Consider the following 26,365-nt stretch of genomic DNA (forward strand, 5'->3'; position numbering starts at 1 on the left):
GAGTGGAGGGTCTCCCCAAACGCATCAACTAAGACGCCTGGATTCCAATCCTAATAAGTCCGGAGAAATCAGTTGGAACTGGCAGCATGTTACAATTTCATGAGTTTTCTGTGGAGCCAGCGTGTCCCCGTTCAATCCAGGAAGGGATTCATCCTGCTCTGAGGGTCATCACAGAGGTCCATGTGGTCTATCCTCGGCCCATGCCCCCCGGGGGGCCCCCAGGAGTGTCTCCAGCCCCTGAAGTCATCTTCAGACATGGGCCTCTGGGCAGGGGGCGGGTCCTTCTTTGGGCTCCGTTTGCTAGTTTTTATTTCATCAAAGCGCATCTCACTCTGCTGGCGTCTCTCTGGCAGGCTCAGCGCAGAGCCTCCTTGTCCATCCCCTGGGACCCCTTCACGAGCAACCTGTCCTCAGTCCCTTTGCTGAGAGGGGGACAAGAGAGCTGTCTGCTGAGGCCAGGCTGGGGGTCCTGAGGGCTGCCGGGGCTCAGACCCCAGAAGCTCCATAGGTAGAGAAGACAGGAGCTCCGACCAGGCCTGATGGTGTAGGGAGGAGGCAGCAAAATCTCACAAAGAGAGTTGTTTTCCTGTTTTCTAATCAGGTGATTTTTCAAAAAGCAGTTTTAGGTTTAAAGAAAAAATTGAGCAGGGACACATGGGTGGCTCAGTCGATTAAGCGTCCGACTTCGGCTCAGGTCATGATCTCATGGTCCGTGAGTTCGAGCCCCGCGTCGGGCTCTGGGCTGACAGCTCAGAGCCCAGAGCCTGCTTCAGATTCTGTGTCTCCCTCTTCTCTGCCCCTCCCCTGTTCGTGCTCTGTCCCCCTCACTCTCAAAAATGGATAAATGTTAAAAAAAAAAGTTTAAAGAAGAATTTGAGTAGAAAGCAAAGAGCACATATACAAGCATACTATGTTTTCTCGTGCGTCCCTTTATTGTGCTTTGCTGATAATATTTTACACATTGACGTTTCACGGCCACCCTTTGCGGAGCAAGTCTATAGGTACTATTTTGCCAGCAACATTTGGAAACAGCATCTGTCTCTGTCACATTCTGGTGATTCTTGCAATATTGAAAGCATTTGCATTACCTATTATGGTGATCTGTGGTCACCGATCTTTGATGTCACTATTTGTCATTGATTTGGGGTGTCCTTAGCCATGCCTAGAAAAGATGGTGAGCTTAATCATAAATGTTGTGTGTGTTCTGACAGTTCCACCAACAAGCTGTCACCCCATTTCCCTCCCTGTCCTCAGCCTCCCAATTCCCTGAGACACAATATTGAAATTGGGCAATGGCCTAATTCCGTGGCCTCTAAGCGTTCTGGGGAAAGGAAGGGTCCCGCGTCTCTCACTTTACATCCAAAGCTGGAAACGATTAAGCTTAGTGAGGAAGACAGGTCAAAAGCCAAGATGAGCCAACAGCTAGGCCCTCCTGCCCCAGACAGTTGGCCAAGTTGCAAATACAAAGGACAAAGTCTTGAAGGAAATTCAAGGCGCAACTCCAGGGAGCACACTGATAATGAGAAAGCGAAGCGACCTTCTTGCAGATATAGAGGAAGGTTTACTGGTCTGGATAGAAGATCAAACCAGCCACAACATTCCTTTAAGCCCAAGCCTAATCCAGAGCCAGCCCCTAACTCTCTTCAATTCTGTGAAGGCTGAGAGAGGCGCCAAAGCCGCAGAAGAAGAAGCGTGAAGCCAGCAGAGGTTGGCTCATGAGGTGAGGCAGGCAGCCGTCTCCGTGATGCCCAAGTGCAAGACGAAGCAGCAAGTGCTGACGGAGACGTCGCGGGAGGTTATCGAGAACATCCAGCTGAGATCATTAATGAAGGTGGCTCCAGTAAATGACAGATTTTCAGTGTGGACGCAACAGCCTTATATCGGAAGAAGATGCCATCCAGGACTTTCATAGCTGGAGAGGAGAAGTCAGTGCCTGGCTTCAAAGCGTCAGAGGACAGGCTGACTCTTGTTGGGGGCCGATGCAGCTGCTACCTTGAAGCCAATGCTCATTTGCCCTTCTGAAAATCTTTAAGGGCTTTAAAGATTATGCTAAATTACTCTGCCTGTGCCTTATCAATGGGTCAACAAAGCCTGGAGGACGCCACACCTGTTTGCAACAGTTTACTGAATATTTTAAGACCACTGTCAAGACCTATTGCCTCGGGGGGAACAATCCTTTCGAAATAGTACTGCTCATTGACAATGCGTCCGGTCACCCCAGAGCTCTGACAGAGATGTACCATGTCGTTTTCATGCCAGCAGGCCGACATTCATTCTGCAGCCCACAGATCAAGGAGTCATTTTGACTTTCAAAGAAAGAAATACATTTCGTAAGGCTGTAGCTGCCACAGAAAGTGATTCCTCTGATGGGCCTGGGCAAGTGAACTGAAAATTCTCTGGGAAGGATTCACCACTCTAAGGTGCCAGTAAGAACGCCGGTGATTCCTGGGAAGAGGTCAGAATGTCAACATGAACAGGCGTTTGGAAGAAGTTGATTCCAACCCTCATGGATTGTGGTTCAAGACTTCAGACGACGAAGTCACCGTGTATGTGCTAGAAACAGCAAGAGAACCAGAATCAAGAATGGGGCCTGAAAATGAAACAGGATTGATGCAGTTCCATGATAAAATTTTAACATTGTTTTTTTAATGAAATTTGCTTCTTGCAGACAAGCAAAGAAAGTGGCTTCATGAGATGAAATCTACTCCTCCTGAAGATGCTCTGAAGATTATTGAAAGGACAACAAAGGATTTAGAATATCCCGTAAGCTTAACTGATCAATCAGTGGCAGGTTTGGGAGGATTGGCTACAGTTTTGAAAGAAGCCTGCTGCAGAGAGATCGGCTGTGAAACACAGAGGCAATCAATGTGGCGAATGTTATTGTCATCTTTTAAGAAATTGCCAAAGCCGCTCCAGCCTTCAGCAACCACCACCATGATCAGCCAAGAGCCAACAATGGGGAGGCAAGATCCTTCACCAGCGAGATTATGAGTCACTCAAAGCTTAGATGAGGGGTCGCATTTCTTAGCAATAAAGTATTTTTAAAAAAAATTTTTTTAAGAGAGAGAGACAGAGCACGAGCGGGGGAGGGTCAGAGAGAGAGGGAGACACAGATTCAGAAGCAGGCTCCAGGCTCTGAGCTGTCAGCACAGAGCCCGACGCGGGGCTCGAACTCACAGACCGCGAGATCATGACCTGAGCCAAAGTCGGACGCTTAACCGCCTGAGCCACCCAGGAGCCCCTAAAGTATTTTTAAATTGAGGTACATGCGTTGTTTTGGGTTTTTTTTTAGACATAATGCCATTACGTGCTCAATAGACTGTAGTATAAACGCAACTTTCATATGCACTGGGAAACAAAACATTCCTTTGACTGGCTTTACTGCAATATTCACTTCATCGAAGTGGTCTGGAACCCAACCCGCGATATCTCTGAGGTATGCCTGTAGCTGCATAATGGAATGTTACTCGGTCATAAAAAGGAATAAAGGATTAAAGGATATTTGTACAACATAGGTGAACCTTGAAAATACCATGCAATGTGAAAGAAGCCAGATGAAAAATGTCACGTATTATGTGATTCCATATAAGTGAAACGTGGCAAATCCATAGTGACAGAAACTACGCTACGGTTGTCCAGGGCGGGGAGCAGGAAGACTTAGGAGTGACTACCAAGTTTTCTAGAGTTTCTTTTAGGGGTGATAAAAATGTTCTGAAATTAGATAGTGGTGATCTATGCACAAATTTTTGAATATACTAAACATGTGAATATACTAAAAACCCCTCTCTGGTGTCCCCTACACTAGGAAACTGGATGATATGCAATTATATGTCAATAGACCTAGTATTTAAAAAAACAAAACAAAACAAAACAAAAAAACATGTGAAGCTGGGGGCACCTGGGTGGCTCAGACGGGTTAAGCCTCTGACTTGTGATTTCTGACTTTGGATTTCAGCTCAGGTCGTGATCTTGCGGTTCATGAGAAGGAGCCCTGTGGGGGGCCCTGGGCTGAGCATGAAGCCTGCATCATCTCTCTCTCTCTCTCTCTCTGCCCCTCCCCTTCTCACACTAAACAAACAAACAAACAAACTTTTTTTTTTTTTTTAATATGCAAAGTGGACTCGTCTCACGTTGGGATGGGGTGTCTGTTTGCACTGTGAGTCCCGATCAAATTAACTTTCAGCAACTTCGTGCCATGGGGTCGGGGCTCCAGACCCCTCGTCTCTAACCACACACAGATCTCACGCTACTTTGCAGTGATTTCAAATGCAAGCACATGAGACAAATGTCGAAGAGAGCCACGCTGCCGCAGTCCTCGTGGTGTGAGAAATGTTCCCATCCGAGTTGAAAGTCAAGTCTCTGACCTTCTGGGGAGGTGGTATTTGAGAGCAATGACGAGTCCAGGATAGGAGACGAGGGTAATTGTTAAGGTGCCGTGGAAATGATCCGTGTCTGAAGCCCCAGGCTTGCATAGACCACTGATAAAATTCCTGCTGCCAGGGTAAAACAAAGCCGGGGATCCAAGCTCTTCTCTCACGTGCTACAAAGTCTGCATCTCGGGCTGTGCATCATCAGAAAGCTGCTAAGATTCGTCAGGAAGCGGTACCTATGAAAATCCCGTTCTTACCATCTGATGGCCATCGTCCTCCAATGTTTTTGATGTTAGAATTGCTGTCTCAATCGCTATTAGCACAGCGAGAGATACGGAGTCCTGTCTCTAAGTTTGTCTTTTTCATGTTGAAACTCGATCCCCGTAGTAAGCCTCTATCCTGACTGGCTTACAAGATAAAATTAATATATCTTTATCAAGATAATTGGAAGTCAGGTTCACTAAAATGTCCTTGGGTGAAAGTCCTCAATCTTTGGGGGTATGGAAGAGCGGTTTCTTGGTATCTTACATCACCGACATTAGGAGGCACAGACGGTGAGAAAATATCACTAATCCAGATAGTGTATGAAGTTGTGCTTCAATACGATGCATGAGGGAGGAACAGACGTCATTCTTGTTTATCATCAGGGCTTCACCCTACTGTCCTGTCTGCCCCATCATACGGTAGTTCCTGCTGAATAAAGCACATGGCAGAGCACCTGTGGGCAGAGTACCCTGGACAACTCAGACCAGTCTTTTCTCTTTTGTTCTGAAATGAACAAAGATAACATCTATATGACTTCCAGCCACCGCTTGGGATCTCAGGAGGGAAGCCAATGTTACTTCACTGATATCATTCTCTACCGGCCAAAAGCAGAAGAGCTTGACATTTTGGTTGTCCTGTACCTCGTGTCTCTGGGCAGGTGCATAACTTCAGTCACGCTCTTTGAAATATAGGAAACAGTTCCTGGATGCTTCTTGTTTCCTTCTCAAACCTTTAGGGATCGGAGCATTGTAGGTCAGGAATTGCTGGTGAGGTGGAAAGAATAAAAAGCCCTCCATTCTATTCCCAACCATTAGCAAAAATTTCTAGCTTGATAATGATGTAAAGCATGGGAAAGTCATTCTAAACTTATGACCCATACCCCAGTATACAATGCAATCATGAGTAGGGCAGGGTTTAGAACGTCAATCTTGCTTTTTGAAAGTAAAATTGGAATGCATAGAATCATGAAAGCTTGGATGAATTTTTTTTGGATGAATTAGTTTAGATGATGGTCCCCAAAAGGTATGTCCTAATTCTGGGGACCTGTGAATGTCATCTTATTTGGAAAAAGGGTATGTTCAGATGCAATTAAGTTAAGGACCTAGAGATGAACTCATTCTGGATTATCTAGGCAGGCCCTACATCCAGTGACAAGAGTCCTAATAAGAGACCCACCAAGGATTCAGAGAGAAAATGAGAAGACTGTATGAATGGAAATGGAAAGCAAAATGGAAGCAAAGACTAGGGTTTTTCAGCCCCAAGCCAAGGAACACCTGGTGCCATTTAAAGCCTGAAGAGACAAGGAAAGAATCTCCTCTAGAACCTTCAATAGGAGGACAGCTCAGCCAACACCGGGAATGGGGACTTTTTGACTCCAGAATATCGAGATATACATTTCTGTTGTTTTAAGCCATCATTTTTGTGGTAATGTGTGCCCTTAGCCACGGGAAACTAATATACTTGCTTCAACACCTAATAAATGGCTCTTTTACACATAGGTTCTTTCTAATTCTATGGTAATGGCATCAATACTGAGATAACTTTGTATCATCTGGCATCCCAGGATGACATCTTTTCAAGATCTCCTGCAAAGGGCTTAGCGTATCACCTCCACATCCTGGTTTAGATATGTTTCTTTTCACAAGTCTGTGTGGGTCCAGTTACCACTTACTGAGAATCTTTAAAGCAAAAGTAATAAACTTAACCATCCCTCACTTAAACAAGAGGGTATTGCTTTTTTTTTTTTTAATGTTTATTTATTTTTGAGACAGAGAGAGCCAGAGTATGAACGGGGGAGGGTCAGAGAGAGAGGGAGACACAGAATCTGAAACAGGCTCCAGGCTCTGAGCTGTCAGCACAGAGCCCGACGCGGGGCTCGAACTCACGGACCGTGAGATCATGACCTGAGCTGAAGTCGGACGCTTAACGAACTGAGCCACCCAGGCGCCCCGAGGGTATTGCTTTTAATCATGATACTTAAGGCAACGATAGTACTGTGTTGTACCAATATTTAAGTTCTTACTGTTAGGCCTTGGACCAGTAACATAATCTTCCTGTGCCTCTGTTTACTCATCTGTAAAATGGGGATATTAAGAGGGACATAATTGGTATTTACAGTGTAAACTTCATGCCGAGTTCCCTAGCACAGTTCTCAAAAATGAAAGCCTTCATTCTCAATATCATGACCACACCATGAATTAATTAAAAGAAAGAAAAAAGAAAAAAAATTGAAACAAATTCATTTTGACTTGAATTCTCTTGGGTCCTCTCTCAGCCAGTATAAAATGGTTCCACCTAGATTTAAAGAGTCAAAAGTAGATTAATGTTACAAATGTTACCCCATTACAAAACCAAATATAGTAAAACCTTGGTTCACAAGCATAATTCGTTCCAGAAACATGCTTGTAATCCAAAGCACTTGTATATCAAAGTGAATTTCGAGAACCCATGGCTCAATTGCGATCATGTGATGTTCGGCATCACGTAGTACTTGTACTACAAGATGTCGCTCATTTATCCAGTTAGACTTTACTTAAAATGTTTGCTCATCTCGCAGAACGCTCGCAGAACAAGTTACTTGCAATTCAAGGTTTTACTGTATAAGCAACCCCTACCATCAATTTCACCGCTCCCTAATAATTACCTCTGGTTCTAATCTGGCCACCACTTCTCAGATTTAAGATACAATTTTGGTCATGTTTACTCCACCCCACCTCAAAACCTTCCATGTTTCTCCCTGCCTGTAGCAAGAAGTACAAGCCATGGAATATGCCAAGTCGTCATGTCTTTGTTCTACTGGGAATTTGTGTGCTTTTCTTCTTTCTGGTGAATCTTGCTTATGTTAGGTCGTTTGTTTGTTTGTTTTGTTAGTTTGTTTGGTTTAGTTTGCTTTTTTTTTTGTAATTAACACTCCAGTATCTACTCTTTCTTTATTTTTATTTTATTTATTTATTTTTTAAGTTTATTTATTTTGAGAGACACAGAGAGCGAGTGAGGGAGGGGCAGAGAGAAAGGGAGAGAGAGAATCTCCAGCAGCCTCCGCACTGTCAGCACGGAGCCCGATGCGACGTTTGAACTCACAAACCGTGAGATCGTGATCTGAGTCGAAACCAAGTCGGAGGCTTAACCCACTGAGCCACTCAGGCGCCCCTCTTTGTTTTTAAATGGACTAAATTGTTAGAACAGTTTTATATTTACAGACAAATTTGGCAGATAGTACAGAGTGTTTCAATATATCCCAAACCCAATGTCCTCTATCACTAAGATCTCACAATAATTAGTATACATTTGTCACTATTAATGAACTAATATTGGTACCTTATTACTAACTAAAGTTCACACTTTATGCAGATTTCCTTAGTTTTTACATAATGTCCCTTTCCTCTCCTGGGCTCCCACTCACGACACCACATGGCACTTAGTTGTTATGCCTTCCTAGGCTTCTCTTCAGAGTGACAATTTCTCAGGCTTTTCTTGGTTTTGATGACCTTGACATTTTGAGGAGTAATGGTCAGATATTTTAGAGGGCTAACCTATGTTGGAATTTATGATTTTTCCATGATAAGACCCAGGTTCTGAGCTACTGGGAGGGAAAACAGAGTTAAAACACTATTTTCATAGTGTTTTATTGCAGAATGTGCATTAGTGACATGATTCATGGCTCTTGATGTTAACCTTGATCACCTGGACGAATAGTGCTTGTCAGGTGTCTCCACTATATTCCCACTTCCTTTTTTACATTTTTTAAATTATTTTTTTAATGTTTTATTTATTTTTTGAGAAAGAGAGAGAGAGAGCAAGCACCAGTGGGGGAGGGGCAGACAGAGAGGGAGACACAGAATCTGAAGGAGGCTCCAGGCTCTGAGCTGTCAGCACAGACCCCAAAGAGGGGCTTGAACTCATGAACCACAGGATCATGACCTGAGCTGAAGTTAGATGCTTAATGACTTCACCCAGTCGTTAAGCCACCCAGGTGTCCATGAATTGATGGTTTTTTTTTTTAAAAAGTACATTTTCTGCTCAAATTCAGTAAACATTTACACATTGAACACATCTGGTTTATGTAGTGCCATATGAGAAGGTCAGAAACAAAATAGATTAAACTTTTTTTTTTAATCTTTATTTATTTTTGAGACAGAGACAGAGTGTGAGCAGGGGAGGAGCTGAGGGGAGGGAGACACGGCATCAGAAGCAGGCTCCAGGCCCTGAGCCGTCAGCACAGAGCCCAACACGGGGCTCGAACTCACGAACCGTGAGATCGTGACCTGAGCCAAAGCCAGACGCTCAACTGACTGAGCCACCCAGGCGCCCCAGAAACAAAATAAATTTAAAATGCAGAACTTAAAAAGCAGAGGTTCCAAAAATTATGCAGCCCTCGGGGCAAAATCTTTGTGCGGCTTGTTTTTGCAAAGAAAGTTTTATAGGAACTCAGCCAGGCCCATTCACTTACATCTCGTCGATGGCTGCTTCTGTCCTGGAGCTTGTATAACCTACGACGTTGAAAATATTTACTAGCTGGCCCTTTACACAAGAAGTTTGCGGACTTCTGTTCTAAAGCCTTTCCTTGATCGTGGAGCGTCACATATGCCAGGCACAGACAGTCCCCCACTTACGATGGTTCAACTTAGGATTTTGAGTTTGACTCTACGATGGGGTGAAAGCAATACGCATTCAGTTAGAAACGGTACTTGAAATCTTGAACTTGGAGCTTTGCCTGAGTGAGCACTAGGCAGTGGGATCCTCCCTTGTGATGCCTCACCGTGGCAAAGACCCACAGCACCCAGGTAGCCGTGCTGTTATGGGGATAAGCAACCGCTACACTCACCACCCTCCTGTACCCATGGAGTTGTTTTGTTGTTTTCACTTTCAGCACAGCATTCAATACATCACGAGATATCGAACACTTTATTAGAAATAGGCTTTGCGGTAGACGATTATGCCCGACTGTAGGCTAATGTCAGGGTCCTAAGCACGGTTAAGGTAGACCAGTCTAAATTATGATGCTCAGTTGGTTAGGTATACTAAGTGCATTTTCAACCTGCACCGATATTTTCAGCTTGCAATGGGAATATTGGGATAGAACCGCATCGTAAGTCGAGGCAGATCCGTACTTACAAAAATAAAAAAGATTTAACTCGAAATGGGAGAGCTGATATAAGGGCTTCCTATATTTTTGTAAGAAGTCTTTGGTTTACCTGTAAATCCGGAGGAAGAACTGATCGCTGTAATCAGGAGTCAATAAACACATATTTATGAAAGACATATTATGGGCCAGCACAGTGTTGAGAGCAAGGAATTTATTGATGCACAAGACAGACCTCTGCCACAAAAGAGTATAAACTTTAACGGGAAAGGGCTGCCCTACCCAGTATGGTAACCACTAGCCAAATGTGTCTGGTGTGCACTTGAAATCTGACTACTGTGAGTTGAGATGTACTGAAATTATAAAAGAGCCAAGAGATTTCTAAAGACTCGGTATGAAAAAAAAAAAAAGAAGTGAATTATATCATTAAAGAAATTTTAATGTTAACCACATGTTTATTTTATTTTACAGGATCATGTGATCACATAAGAAAGTATATCATTAAAATAACTTTTATCCTCATGTCTCTCTCTCTCTCTCTCTCCCTCTCTTGACTTTTCAAAAGTGGCTACTAGAAAATTCGAAATTATAAAATGTGTCTCATATTATATTTCTATTGGACTGTGTGCTTCTAAACTTTAGAATTGTTCTGCCAGGGGCATCTCGGTGCTTCAGTTGGGTGAGCAACCGACCTCTTGATTTCAGCTCCGGTCATGATCCCAGATTCATGGGATCGAGCCCTGGGCTCGGGCTCCATGCTGAGCATGGACCCTGCTTGAGATTCTTTTTCTCTCCCTCTGCCTCTCCCCGCTGCCGCCCCACTTGTGCCCAATCTCCCAAATAAATTTAAAAAATAAAAACAAAAAAATGAAATTCTGCCGATGCGGTAGCTGTTAATGTTGCCATTTAAATTACAATTAATTAAAATGAAATCTACGGTAATTATAAATTCAGCTCCTCAGTCACACAAGCCACGTCTCAAGTACTCACCGGCCACATGTGACTGGTGACTACCACCTTGGTCAGCACAGATGCAAAACATGCCCATCTCTGTAGCAAGTTCTAACTGAGAAGGCTGTCCTAGAAAAATATGAGAAGGTTGCCTGATTTGTTTTATTGATAATGACAAGCATTCCGTTAAGAAAGTAAAGAACTAAACATAGAATGGGAAACTGTCATCAGGCAAACGTATCTGTGGTTTTAGAGGTGAATTCCCTTCAAGGGCAGGTCTTCGCACAGGCACATTGGTTTGCTTGCAGGGGGACAAAAAACAAACAAACAAAAACACAACACCTTGGACAGCCAATAGATGAATACTTAGGAAGAAAGGGAAGTAACCTCAGAACAAGAAAACGAGGACAAAATACTGCTGCACATTTAGCTCTAATATACTGTAGGGAAAAGTATGACATCGGAACTATTTTTTAAAAAAATATGCATTTTGGAGTATTTTGACTAGAGGACCTATGTAACTGTATTGTGCATTAAATGGATGAAACATCTTTCCCTGGATACGGAGAAAAGTCATTCTAATGGCGAGAAGCTGTATTTCTTTACGACCGCTGTTAGTTTCAGTGGCAGATGTAATATCAAGCCGATGGCCTCACAAAATACGCCAGAATTAGAGCATCCCTTGGTGTAGAAAGAAGGGAAATACACACACTAAAGGCATGAAACTAACAGCACTAAGGAGAACTATATCTGGGCCCCAGAGTTTGCTCCCTGGTGACAAGATTATGAGTTTTGGAGCTTTAGAGAATTGAGTGTGAATCTTATCTCAATGACTCACTGGGACTGGTATAAAGATATCAGCCCTGACCAAGCTCTTACTATACGCCGGGCACTTTAGATGTATTCCCTCACTGAATCCTCCCCAAACCCTACAAAACACGTTCTATCAGAACCCCATTTTGTGGAAGAACAAAATGAGGCTTTGCAAGATTAAAGGTCCTATTCTTTTTTTTTTTTTTAAGTTTATTTATTTATTTTGAGAAAGAGAGAGAGATTGCAAGTGAGGAAGTGTTGGGTGGGGGGGGGGGGGGAGAAGGAGAGAGAGAGAGGAAGAGAGAGAATCCCAAGAAGGTTCCACATGAGCTGTGTGGAGCCCAAGGCAGGGCTCAAACTCACAAACTGTGAGATCACGACCTGAGCTAAAATCAAGAGTCGGACCCTTAATGGACTGAGCCACGCTGCCACTCCTAAAGGTTCTGCTCTAATGAATGGCATGGGCAGGCTTTGACAAAATACTCAAGATTTTCCTCCTCCCCATGACATTTTACCCTGGCATTTATGTCTCTTGCACAACCTTAGACTCATTTTCTTCATTCAGAAAATAAGAATAATCCTATTTACCTTGGAGTCAGTATTCAACCAGAAATCCAAGCATTTAATTGGTGTAGTCATATGGTGTAAATGTTAGTGATGTCTTGCATTCATTGGAATAAGACAAAGTTGCTGAAATTCTTGAAAAACCAAAGTATCTTTGGAAACAGACTGATAGATTTTTTCTTGCTCATGACAGACCTAGGTGAGCATTTCGGCTGAGAGCAGACTGCTCCCCCTGGTCATTCATGGACCCCTTCCTCAAAATCTGTGTGGTTCCACCCTGCCTGGCTTTCAACTTGTTGGAAAGAAAAGTGGGGAGAAGTCACATCCTCAATCATGAGGCTTACACCTGAAGACACACACATGTGTATTCACACTTCACTGGGGAGAGCGTACCTTTTGACTCTCACCTCTGAGAGGGTGGTTGGAAAATGCGGTCTTGCCATGTGCCCCATATCGATTCAACTACTATGGAAGGAAGAGTAGATTGTGGTGGCTACCTTGTGGACTGTATATTTGTATCTCCTCAGAATTCGTATATTGAAACCATAGCCCTAACGTGATAGCCCTGGGAGGTGGGATCTTAAGGAGGTATTTAGTCATGAAGATGGAGCTTCCATATTGGGATTAGTATCCTTGCGGAAGAGAAAGAGAGCTCATCCTTCCTCTTTGCTCCCTGCCATGTGAAGATAGGATGTGAACATGGCCATTTGCTAACCAGGAAGTTGGCCTTCACCAGCACATTGATATCAGACTTCCAGCCACCAGAACTGAGAGAAATAAACGTTTGTTGTTTAATCCACCCAGTTGATGGCAATGTGTTACAGCAACCTGAATGGAACAAGACAGAACCCAAATTCAATCGTCAACAAGCCACCCTCTCTCTTCAGTGTGCTTTGGTTGCTTCCTTTTGGGTTCCACTCTCCACTCATCTCTGCTCCTATCCCTCCTGGTTTCCAGACCTGCCATTTTGGACAGGAGTCCCTGTGAGGTCTCCTCGAACCTATTTCCTTTACCCCACTCTAGATAAATAACCCACTGGCTTCCTATGAAACTTATGAAACACTCTGGCACACCTTCTTATACCCCTTCCCCACTCTTCCTTGGCAATGGACTTTTCTGGATCCATAAGTGCCTTCCACTGTTAATTCTGCGTCCCCAGGAATAACCAGACTTAGAGCCTGCCAATACCACTTCCAACTTCTGGTGATGTTGGCCAAGTAACTTCCTTTCTGAGCTGAATTTTCTGCATCTATATAAGTGGAATAAGGTTTTTTTCTCAGGGGAGTTTTATATGGGAAAATTGAGATGACGAACGAGAAAGTGTTTTGCAACTCGTAACACACAACACACTGTGACAGTGTGTTTTGAAATTACCATGAAGTACCAGATAAAATAATTATTTGTCATTTTTTTCTGGGTAGTAAGGTAGATTCTAATTTTCCCAGTTATAAAATATTTTATGGAAAAAATACATTGTCAATAGGTCAAATAAAGTGCCTTTGTGTTTAGCGTATCTTTTTGGTGGGGGATATAAATATACTAGTGTATTTCTAAATCAAATAACATGAATACTTCTAAGTTTTTCTCCATATACTGGTAGCTTGCTTTCCAAAGTACTGATACAAGTTAATAGCAACTTAAACCAATGAGTAAGGGTTCTAAATTTCACTTCTCTGTTACTTGGGTGGAAGTGATCATTAATTTTTCATATACTTCTTTTCACTTAATATGTATAAAATGGTCCAATATTACAATGCTTTGCATCCGCTTGACAATATTTCAGCACATTTCCTTATTATTTTTTTTTCCTTTGAATTTCTTCATATCATTCTTACTTGCTTTTTATATACCTCCATTTTTGTTTGTTTCTTAAACATCTCGAAAAATAAGATCCCGAAATCTGGCAAATTAGGATCAGGCCACATGGTCTGATTTCTCTCGAGTGGAGGAAAGAGGATGCCAAGGGAGAACTGGAACCCCAGTATCCTTGTCTCCAGCAGACGTGGGTTTCCTTACTGATTGCCCAGGGCCGTATTCCCCTCAGCAAGTCTCTTTACAGGATAGTCACTGCTTCCTCTTCATAGAATTGTGCACAGCTCCTACAAGTTGTATGAAAACCACTGACTGTTGGTAGATTTGCACAGTGGGTAGTTTTTATAAATGCTTCTCTTAAAAAAGCAATGTCCCAGGGAAATCCCTGGGAGGCATGTACAGCAAAGCCTCGCTAGCAGCTGCCAGAATATGCTGGAGGTTCCCAGGGTTTGAATCTATTGCTCCCAGGGATTGATTCAATTTCTGTTCTGTCAGCAAGCTTAACCGCAGGCTGTGGTGTTGTGCTCCATGATTTCATAAACAAAAGGGATATGGCAAGAACAGAAGGCAGGATCCCAGAGAAAACGTGAGCCAGTGCAACCTCATGCAAATGCAACACATTGCTTGACCCCAAAATCTGCTGTGTGGGCTTGTAAACAGACAAAAGGAAGCAGGGCTCGAGGCTAATATCTGCACGTTAAAGTGAAAATATTACCGGTCCCAAATATTCAGAGCGGAAGCAAAATGGAGGCAACTGCTCTTGCCGATAAAACAGAAAATTACACGTTTGCCTCGGTTGCCATTGAGTTTTTATTTTCATGCAGACTGAGCGCTGGGCAATAGGGGAGAGCTGGTAGTATGGCGGGCAGAGCCCTTGGTTGGGACTTGAGGCTTGAGGTCACTGCCAGCCCAGCAACTCACCAGCTACGTGGACTCGGTTGGTTCCTCTACTTTCGATCTTCCTTTACCGTAGGAGAACTAAGGTATTGCACCAAGAAGTTTCTGGTGTCCTGTCCAGCCACTCCTTTAGGGACATTTTGGCCAACACCTCTTTTTTTTTTTTTTTTTTTTTAAACATTATATTAGTCTTTTGCTAAATAAGAATTGTAAAGGACCACGAGATGTTCCTGTGTGATCTTGTGGGTGTATCCAAAGCATGGATGCCATAGCTGGACTTGTATTAGATTGAAACCGTTAACAGCAAGGAGCCCTGCCCTCGAGGCTGATAGGTTGGAAAGACACTGCTACAGCACTTCTGAGAATTCATTCAAGATATGAATGAAAGAAGCCTACATACGGGCTTTTAATTTTGTTTTTGCTTCGAACCAGCAAAAGGGCAACAGATCCTAGGAGGAAAACGAGAAACCGGAGGAGCCCATAAGAAGCTCTACACGTTCCAAGAGCACCAGAGGGGATCTAGGAGCTATCGAAACATTTTAAAGAGACACACAGCATACCTTCATCTGCAAAATTACAAAAACGCTGACATGACCTGCTTTTGATATGGATGATACAGATTCAGCATGTCTGATCTTTTCTCATCCTGACCTGAAGCTCTAACAGGCCACTTTAGACTTTGGGTTAAGTAAGGAGGACGATTATAAAAGTAGGTTGCTATGTGAAATATGACAAAGATGGGGCGGTTCAGTTGGGTGCCTACCATGGGGAAGGGCAGGAAGGAAGATATATGAAAAGGTGATGTCAGGACAACATGCTATGTTCTCCGATTGCTGTTTACTCCTGCTGGTCACAAAGGACAAGTCTTCTTGCTTGGTGTGGTCCTTCAGCAGAATCACAAAAGGCAACTGAGGAGTTACAAAGAAAGCGGTAAAGAGCTTTGCAGGAACACAAGATCATCTCAATTAAGTGCAGGAGGTGTTATGGACGTTGACGCATTTGGGGAGTTCCAAGCATGAAATCTGAGGAGTTGCTAAGAGATGAACCCAGAAGAGGCAGCAGGGATGCGGTGGAGGGTTTAATGTGCTACGCCAGAAGGCTTAAGCATTTTTGTGTGGACAATGGGGTGCCATTGCAAGGTTTTCGATGAGAGTTTGACAAGGCTGGTTTTATATGGTCCCCATAGGGGGAAGTAGAAAGCATCCTTGTCGTTGAAAAATTTAGAAACAATTCCCCTAAGTATTTAGGCAATTTTCCCCACGTTTTATTATTCCCTAGCACATCACAGTCCACTCCATGCTAACTGCCCAGTATGGCCTGCTCTGTTAAGCTACAGCGGGGTCAGTTAGTCTCGGTGTCTCTGTAAATTTATGGCCCATTTTCTACACTGATCCCAGACTTTCTATTACTGAAGTTGCTAGAATTCCAACTCCCTCTCCTCTTCCTAAAATCTGCCTAAAGTTTCTCTAGGTTCCCAAAGATATCTCACTTTTCATATGATTGGTGTGTTCATTATCTCTTGACTGTGTAACAAGCGATGCTGAAATGTAGCAGTGTAAAACACTCATTGCTTATAATCTCATAATTTCCATGCATCGAGGATCTGGGCATGGTTTACCTCGGTGCCTCTGATTCGGGGCCGCTCACAAGACTGTAATCAAGTTGTTGGCCTAGGTTATACCATCACGAGGCTCAATGGGGAAGAAGCTGCTTCCTCACTCGCTCAAGGGGCTGTTAGCAACTCTCAAGCCTTCGCCGACTCTTGGAGATATCAGCTTCTTGCTATTTGAACCTCTTCAGGAGGCTCCCCACAGCATGACGCCTGGATTCTTCCAGAGCAAAGCTCCAAGAGAGAGAACCAGAAAGAACGAAAAAGACGGAAGTCACGGTGCTGCTTTAACCCAACTCATAAACGAGAGCCCATCATTTTCACTGTATTCTAACTCATAAGAAGAGTAACTAGGTTCAACTTCTACTCAAAGGGAGGGAGTGACACGAGAGCATGAATGGTGGGAGACGGAGACATTGGAAGTCACCCTAGAGTCTTTCAACTGCAGGCGTTACTCAAAAGTTTCTGTTTCCCCAATATTATTGAAAACAGTTACAGTCCCATGCACACATACTGTCTTTCCATGTTGGTATAATTCCTCAATCTCAAATGTCACCACTGAACTCCATTCAAACAATTCCAGCTGTTTTAGTGAAGCTGCTACTCTGCGTGAGGGCTAGATTTTGAGAATATTCACGTTTTCTGCCCTCATCTGTCAAGTGGGGATAATGATTGCTTCCTCACAGGGCAGCAATGATGAGCGAGGGAAGCTATATATTGCATGAGAGATAGTGATACGTCGTAAAGTGGGGGGGGGGGGGGAGGGATGCTTGTGGATTTCAATGCTCATCTCCCAGTTCAGTGACATTTCTTCTTCTGCATAGAGCCCCAAGTGTGAGCAAAGTTGAGCACTCTACATGTGCTCAAAACTGGGAATGCCTGATCCAGTCCTCAGATCCTCACTCAGGATTATTGAGCGAGTAAGGCTCTTTGCAAGCAAGGTCTTTCATTGACCAGAGCCTACCTTCCTCTCTGGATCCACATTCTTGACTTTTCAAAGTTCACCTTAGAGTCTCTGTAACTGGAAGACAAGGGCCCATGTAACAGAGAACATAGGCTGGCCTAGAAAAGCCACTTTCACTGCCCTCAACTGTGTTGCTCCGGGAAATTAGTCTCAGACAGTACTGTGTTCAGAAACGCTTTCATTTAACTCCTGCATTGACATTCTCTCTTGTATTTTTCTTGTGCTTAATACTGGACTCCTCCGTCAGATTGCAGCGTCCTTAAGGTAGGTGGCAAGTTTTACACTTTTTTGTGCATCTCCCTAACCTCTCGTGGGAATGCGAAATATATTGCTGGTATTGATTCAATCACATGTACTGGGAATTTGCAGTTGAAGTCCAAATAAAGGGACATTTAGTCCCAGGAAGGAAGCTGATCTTACCATCGTCACAAAAGGTCAAACAGCAACTGAGTGTGCCTTTGAATTGCTTCGGTTCTGAGAAACCAGTTTTGGAAGTTCTATCTCAGTGCAGATTACTGATTATTTGGGGCTGAAACCTGTTCCCTTTCCTTGACTGGAATAAACACAGAGAAGAGTGGTGATATGTACAACACTGAACAGGGTCACATTTTCTTCTAGATGACACGACTTACTTTCAGCTACTCGAGCTTGACATTGGTGCCTCCTGTGTATTCATGTCTTTTTCTGGTTAAATACCCCCCAGTTCCTCATACAGGAATTAACCAATTCAGCTAAAGATTTTGTCCATATTCAATGTAAATTCAGTAGAGTTATTTGCAATGGTCTCTTCACCACCAACAGAAATAACAACTAAATTCACTCTACTCTATAGAGGGGGTGCTAGCTCAGCTACAGAGCCACAGCGATCCTGAGGAAGGAAAATCAATAAAGTAATGATAGAAGCCCAAATCCTTGCCCTCATCAGGCTTATAAGTAAAGATCCAGACTCTGTTAAACTAAAATAAGAATGCAATAAAATAAAATAAAATAAAATAAAATAAAATAAAATAAATATAAGCTAAATAAAATAAAATAAAATAAAAGTTAAAGAGTAACGAAAAAATTGAAATCCTTTTGCAAAATTCTATAACGTTTTATTTTATTATTTTTTTTAATTTGTTTTTTAACGTTTATTTATTTTTGAGACAGAGAGAGACAGAGCATGAACGGGGGAGGGGCAGAGAGAGGGGAGACACAGAATGGGAAGCAGGGCTCCAGGCTCCGAGCTGTCAGCACAGAGCCCGACGCGGGGCTCGAACTCACAGACTGTGAGATCATGACCTGAGCTGAAGTCGGACGCTCAACCGACTGAGCCACCCAGGCGCCCCTATAATGTTTTATTCAGAATACACTTTGTCTTCCTGGCAATCAGCCTGTTTGTAAAAAAAATATTCTACTGTAACCAATGATGCCACTTTCTATTTGTTCGACATATATTTATTGATCCCCTACTATGTGACCGGCCCTGATGTGACTGGAATTGAGAAACCAAGTCACTGCTCTCTCCTGAAAGCCTTTCTAATGGAGTGGATGCATGAAACAAAGATAGGAGTAAGAAAGCTCCGTGAGGGTGTGGTCCTTTCTCAATTCTGTTCTCCCAGGCAGCAGATGATTTCTGAGAAGGAGCAGGGGAGAGAGGAGGGTAGGTTTTATGAGGGACCTAGAAACTTATCAGCTGGGATTGTAGGAGTTGGAAATCTGGTTGAGTTCAGGATGAAACCTCCATCATTTCTGTAGTCGCCTGGGGGCTTTGAGATAGATATCATCAATCCTCACTGTTTGGAAGGCTAGAAAGTTCAGGCTCCCAATGTCCCAAACTGAACAGGAATGTGGTCTTGGGACCTTGGTCATAAAGCTACCTTCTGTCTTGGGACTGGATCATAAGATAGGAAAACAAACAATATTAGAGCCTAGAAGGACTGTACCTTTGCTACAGTTCCCATACCTGCTAAGACAGTGGCTTTATGCTCTGAAAAGGGATCCCAGCTACTAGGATTTGACACAACCTTTCTGGGTCGTGTCTCTCCTCTCACCCTCTTTTCACCCAAACTGCACTGGTTTTTCCAACTCTTACTTCTTTGTCCCACCCTTTCCCTTTTTTCTAAGTGCTTCCCTTTTCCTGATCAGTTTTTGTTTTGTGTCTTTCTGTAAAAGTCTTCCTTCAAAAAATAAAACCCAGTAGAAATATTTTCTTTAACAAAAGATGAACAATTTAGGATGAGACCCATTTTCCAACCCCATAATTACTTTGTTAGCATCTTCCTGCCCCCCCCCCACCCTTGATTCATAAGAAACCAAGCAGCATATAAAGCAGGGGGAAAAAATCAATCTAAGTGTAAAATTTAAGTATAAAATAAAGGTCAACGTCGTTTGGCGTGTTCTACGTTCTGCTCCATGGTTCTTGGGGCTTTATTATTATTATTTTTTTTTTTTTGCTCAATCATATCTACTATCTTTCCTGTTTAACATATAATTACCCAGGATTTACATTTCTGAGTTGAGGTTTATCTTGCAACTGACTTCTGAGAATGACTATCTTACCTAGTCTATCGAGCCAGTCCTCATTATAGCAGGCACAGGGGTAATGGTATTTATTTATTTATTTTTTATAAGAGAGAGACAAAAGAGGATTTGCCATTTCTTCACTGAAAATCTGGGTAATTTTTTTTTAATATAAAAAAAAATTTTTAATGTTTATTTATTTTTGAGACAAAGAGAGAGAGAGCATGAATGGGGGAGGGTCAGAGAGAGAGGGAGACACAGAATCTGAAGCAGGCTCCAGGCTCTGAGCTGTCAGAACACAGCCTGACGCGGGCTTGAACTCATGGACCGTGAGATCATGACCTGAGCTGACATCAGACGCTTAACCGACTGAGCCACCCAGGCGCCCCGAAAATCTGGGTAATTTAAAAGATTTTAAGAAGCTAGTAGCTTTATTTATAGTGTAACTCTTGGAAGGAAAAAAAGAGAGCTGAGGTTGTGAATGTGAATAGCCATTCAAAGATAGAGTCCAATCAAAGGAATAGAAACTAGTAAGATAAGCTCTTTCGTATTGTTCCAGGATGGGCCCTTTATTTCCTTTTATTTTATTTTTTGACTATTTAAAATTTTTAATTTTTTTTTTACATTTATTTTTGAGAGAGAGAGAGAGAGAGAGGGAGGGAGGGGCAGAGACAGAGGGAGACACAGAATCCGAAGCAGGCTCCAGGCTCTGAATTGTCAGCACAGAGCCCAATGCAGGGCTTGGGCTCATGAACTGGGAGATCATGACCTGACCCTAAGTTGGACACTTAACCGACTAGTTCTTTCTTTCTTTCTTTCTTTCTTTCTTTCTTTCTTTCTTTCTTTCTTTCTTCTTTCTTCCTTCTTTCTCAGAGAGAGAGCAGGGGAGAGGGGCAGAGGGAGAGAGAGGGAGAATCTCAAGCAGACTCCACGCTCGGCACAGAGCCTGATGTGGGGCTCGATCCCATAACCCTGGGATCATGACCTGAGTCGAAATCAAGAGTCAGACGCTCAACTAACAGAGCCACACAGGCGCCCCAGGAGGTCTTTTATTCCTCGTATTTACTTACTGACGCTTAAAAGAGAGAGACATTTAAAAACTGGAGAAATGAAAGACCCTGACCAATACTTTATATGTTCAAAGTGATTCTAATAATCCTACAACCATTTCCCTCAAATCTGCCCTCTCCCTACATTTAGTAACAGATGTCAGACTATAGAGAGGCTGAAATGGTGTTGAGCCAGAGCAGGGTAAACATCAAAAATTCAGTAGGTAAAAGTTTAAGTAGAATATTTGCCTCCACACTGAGAATTTAGGTTTTTAGGTATGGAGGGCCATTTTAGAGAGGTAGAGAAAATGCGGAAGTGATTAGCAGGTGATTATTAAACATGTTTATTTAAAAAAATAATAAGGCTAATTAAATTACAGATTCGACTGAATCAAGAAACAATGAACTGAACCTAAAGAAAGAAGATAAAAGATGAAATCAGAAATTAATGAAGAAGAAGAGCAGTAACAATTGGTTATTCTGCAACAGATCTTTTGAAAAATCAGTAAAGCCTGAGAACAGTTTCTTGAAAAGATAATCTGTGAATGAGAAGAACTATGGACAATCTACATGGAAATAAAGAATGATATCTATGCTAGAAACCAATGGACCTTTTATAAGAAAATATTTCAACCCAGGGGTTACAAGTTTGAACATTTTGTTAAACTATTTTCTACAAGGAAATGGGGGTGCACAAATCGATTTGAGAACTGTTGGAACATTTTTTGACCAACAACTCCGGAAGGAATTTTAAAATTGGTCCAAATACAGCATCTAATGTCCAACCAGAGGCATAATAAACCCTCGTTGATGTTACATGTAAGTCTTTTACACCTCAAAAACCAGATATTTATGCCGTTTTCCAGAGATTCGAAAAATAGAGAAAGTTTTACAATTGTCATCATGAGATAGTAGCCAATAGTATGCCCACCCCTAAAACACTGGAGACGTTCCTAGTAATCTGGGGAAGAGAAATTCCAATAATTGCTATTATGTAACACTGTTTTTGAAATGCGAACATGACACGAAAAAATATAGACACATATATATGAAAGAAGGAAACATATTTATTATATTTTTTGACAACCATCTAGCTAGAATATCTAAGACAATGAACCAAAAAAAAAAAAAAAAGTCCTACTGGAATTACTAAAATAAATCTGTAAACTGGCTAGTTATAAAGTCAAATCATAAAGTAAACATTTTCCTATTAAGCAACGATACCAGTTAGACTATAACATCAAAAATCTACCATTTCTTATAAAATCAAAACTGTAAAATGCCTAAGAATATTTGTATCAATAAGCCTTCTTAGGATCCATTTAAAAAAATTACAAAAATTGGGTCACCTGGGTGGCTCAGTCGGATGAGTGTCCGACTTCAACTCAGGTCATGATCTCGTGGTTCATGAGGTCAAGCCCCACGTCGGGCTCTGTGCTGACAGCTCGGAGCCTGCAGCCTGCTTCAGATTCTGTGTCCCGCTCTCCCTCCACCCCACCCCTGCTTGTGCTCTGTCTCTTCCTGTCTTTCAAAAATGAATAAACAAAAAAAAAAAAATTTTTAATTACAAAAATTTTCCTAAAGAATATTTTAATTATTTGTTAACTGTTTTAATTTTGAGAGAGCACAAGTGGGGAAGAGGCTGATAGAAGGGGACCGGGGATCTGAAGTGGGCTTTGCTCTGACAGGCTGACAGCAGTGAGCCTGATGTGGGGCTCGAACTCACAAACCACGGTATCATGACCCGAGCCGAAGTCGGATAACCTGAAGAATATTTTGAAAGACTCCAATTAAAATCCCAGAATGATTTATTTGAAGATTGGGTATTTGACAAAATATTCTAAATTTCATCTGAAATACTTTGTTAGAATAGCCAGGATTTGTATTTGTCTTTTTTTTTTTTCCCCTACTGAAACATGTGTGAGCTATAAAAGTTCAATTACTTTATTAATAAAACATTAAATGGAAGCTACATAAAAATGTGTCTGTGTGTGTGTGTGTGTGTGTGTGTGTGTGTGTGTATACACCTTTTTATCTAGCTTCCATTTTATATATATATATATAAGTATATATATGATGTTCATTGTATAGATATGTATACGTGTGTGTGTGATGTTCATTGGCTTATACACTGATGTGTTTATGTGTGTGCATGTGTATATATGTATATATACACACATATAAATACAGATACATGATTGTAGGCTTCTTATTGGTAGCAGGGAACCTTGGCATGGCTTTTGAAAGGCATACTTGTATACTCATTGGCTCAGTATTTCTCCCCACAGAAGTCTGTCTAAGGAAATAATCATGGGCATTCATAATGTTACAGATAAAATTATATCCACCCTAGGTTGTTCATAACTAACCAAAGTTAGAAAAAAGTGTAAGGTATCATATACGTGTGAATTTATGGTAAGTCACGATACAATCATTGAATCAAACATTATGCACACATCAAAACCAATGGGCAGGAATATTTAACGAAACAGATTTTTCTCATAAGGAAAAATTAAAGGAATAATTACAAGTGAGGGCACCAACAGAAGGCCGATTTGGGGGATTGTTCTTGTTCCACATGACTTAAAAGCACCCTAATCTGCTGAAAACCACAAAACCCATGATTTAAGGAATTCTACGACAATTAACAAGGACTTTACCGTGATCTCTTTCATAAGCCACTTTTACTTCCTCGCTGGAAGTCCCAATCTTACCCTCAGCTGGGTCCTTGAAGCTCGCTGTTCTTGGACTCTGTGTGTTTGCCTTCTCAACAATGTCGGGACAATGGGGTCTGAGCTCAAAAGTAAACGTGAGATACGGTGTGAGTAAAAGATTTCAGAAAGATATCTGAGGGTAGAAACCAAAACCAAACTGACAAAATGTGTTGAATGGGGCAACGGACAGTGTTGAAGTTCACCTCTTAGGGTTCTTAAGGTGATATACACATTCTTACAGCATGTAAGGTGTTAATCAAAGTAATTTTCTTCTAAGGAGGAGAAGATCGAAAATGCCCTAAGACTTGATAAAGCAATTTGTTCTTTTCAGTATTATTAATGAAATATATATATATATGTGTGTGTGTGTGTGTGTGTGTGTATGTATATACACATATATATGTGTACACATATATACACACATGTATATGTATACATATATATGTATATATGTATGTATATACACATATATATGTACACATATATATACACACATACACATATGTGTATATACACATATATACACATATACATACATACACACACACACACACACACACACACACACACACATATATATATCTCCAATAATTGAGGATTACTGAAGGCAACTATGAGATTGAGCCCCACATTGGGTTCTGCACTGATAGCGAGGATCCTGCTTGACATTCTCTTTCTCCCTCTCCCAGGGCCCCTCCCCCTTCAAAATAAATAAACACACATTTAACTAATAAAGTAAATTCTGCAATATCTGATACTGGAGTATTATGCCGCTACCACGGATATTTGAGTGTTCATAAACAGGAAGGCTTATGCTACAATATCCTACAGGAAAATATGAGAAGTCATACACGGATCGTGATCTCCATTTTGAGATTTACCTCTGGGGAAAATATCGGCAAAATTCAGAGAACTATGTATTTTCAGTCTGTTCGGGGTGGAGTATCAGATCTCAGCTCCCCCCCCCCCCCGATAACTCGCTATTCTGTGTATGACGCTGAACCCCCCATGTGACAGGTACTGCACAATGCCACCTGCAGACTGCTGTCCTGCCAGCCTGTGATGCACACCTCTTGACCCTCTCTGGCAATCCTACAATGTAGGGACTCTTAATAACTCGCTTTTGTAATGGAGATAGTGAGGCATGAAGGAGCTCAGTCATTCTGGTGGAGACCCCCCCCCCCCCCGAGGAGGAGAGGCAGAGCTGGGATTAGGCATGAGTCCGCCCAAAACCAGCCCCCCATTCTTCCTATTCACCCCACACCCCACTCGAACACCCCAAAGTATGGGTATGTGTGCACCTCCAGGTGGTTTAGTTTTTTATTCTTGATAAGCCGGTGCGTTTTCCAAATTTCCTAACGTGAGTTTGTGTAGCCTGTAAATTAAGAAGGAAAGATTCGTTCTGGTTTTGGTTTGTTTCTTAATAAGAAAAACAGTGAAGGGTGTGACATAAAAAGCAGGGTAAGAGCTGCTGATAGAAATGATGTTGCTAATCATAAACTCTCAGCTACCCGTACAATTTAGCTTCGGAAAGCAAGGTATTGTTTGTTTCGGGTATAAACACACTTTAAAATTGGGGCGCCTGGGTGGCTTAGTCGGTTGGGCGTCCGACTTCGGCTCAGGTCATGATCTCACGGTCTGTGAGTTCGAGCCCCGTGTCAGGCTCTGTGCTGACAGCTCAGAGCCTGGAGCCTGCTTCAGATTCTGTGTCTCCGTCTCTCTCTGACCCTCCCCGTTCATGCTCTGTCTCATTCTGTCTCAAAAATAAATAAACATTAAAAAAATTTTTTTTAAATATTTCTTTTTGGGGGCATCTGGGTGGCTCAGTTGTTTAAGCGTCTGACTTCAGCTCAGGTCGTGATCTCATGGTTTGTGAGTTCGAGCCCCGCATCAGGGTCTGTGCTGACAGCTCACAGTCTGGAGCCTGTTTTGGATTCTGTGTCTCCTTCTCTCTCTGCCCCTCCCCTGCTCATGCTCTCTCTCTCTCTCTCTCTCTCTCTGTGTCTCTCTCTGTCTCTCTCTCTCTTTCTCTCAAAAAATGGATAAAAACTTTTTAAAAATTAAAAAAAAAAAAAAGTTTCTCTTTCAGGGGCTCCTGGGTGGCTCAGTCAGTTAAGCATTCAACTCTTGATTTTGGCTCAGGTCAGGATCTCCCGGTTGGTGAGTTCAAGCCCGGCACCAAGCTCTGTGCTGACAGCATGAAGCCGGCTTCAGATTCTCTCTCTCTCCCTCTCTCTACCCCTTCCAGCCTGCGTGCTCCTTCTCTCTTTCAAAATAAGTAAATAAACTCTAAAAAAAAAAAAAAATTCTCTCTCGGTTCTTATAAGGACCCCTAAAGTGGATCAGTTTGTGTTTCGTGACAGTCTTTGACTCGAACATATGGCCTTTAGGCAATGATCTGGCTAATGTCTCTGAAGTCCCCCCACTTAGTTGCTTTAGTTAAGGCTGCAGGACAGGTTTGTGCGCCTTGTTTCGTTTTGCTTTATTTGGATGCCTTGTGGGCCTTCCGTGGTCTCCGGCGTGGCCCCTGCTCAGGAGAAAGACACTCTGGAAGGGACCAGAAGCCCGAAGGCCTCGTTGCACCACTGGTCCACTCAACCTCTAGCCGTTTCATTATGTTCGTCTATGAAATACATCCGCCGTGTGCCCTTGAACTGGGCAACCGGGAAGACAACGTGGTACATTTCAACTAAGCGCAAATGCTCTTAGTTCTCTGTGTCCCCACTGACTTCTCCATTTACCTGATTTGCTCCTTTTCTTCCGTTTCCTTTCC

General features: G+C 42.4%; 1 long non-coding RNA gene across 1 annotated transcript; it reads left to right on the plus strand.

The window, feature by feature from the left end:
• Positions 1-3,296: 3,296 nt before the first annotated feature.
• LOC144616575 (uncharacterized) lies at positions 3,297-21,784 on the plus strand. Its single transcript, XR_013555929.2, has 3 exons — positions 3,297-3,436; positions 17,575-17,591; positions 21,259-21,784. It is a non-coding gene; the product is annotated as an uncharacterized LOC144616575 (long non-coding RNA).
• Positions 21,785-26,365: the final 4,581 nt, after the last annotated feature.

Source organism: Panthera onca, chromosome B3, assembly GCF_046562875.1.
Source record: "Panthera onca isolate mPanOnc1 chromosome B3, mPanOnc1 haplotype 2, whole genome shotgun sequence".
Taxonomy (NCBI): Eukaryota; Metazoa; Chordata; class Mammalia; order Carnivora; family Felidae; genus Panthera; species Panthera onca.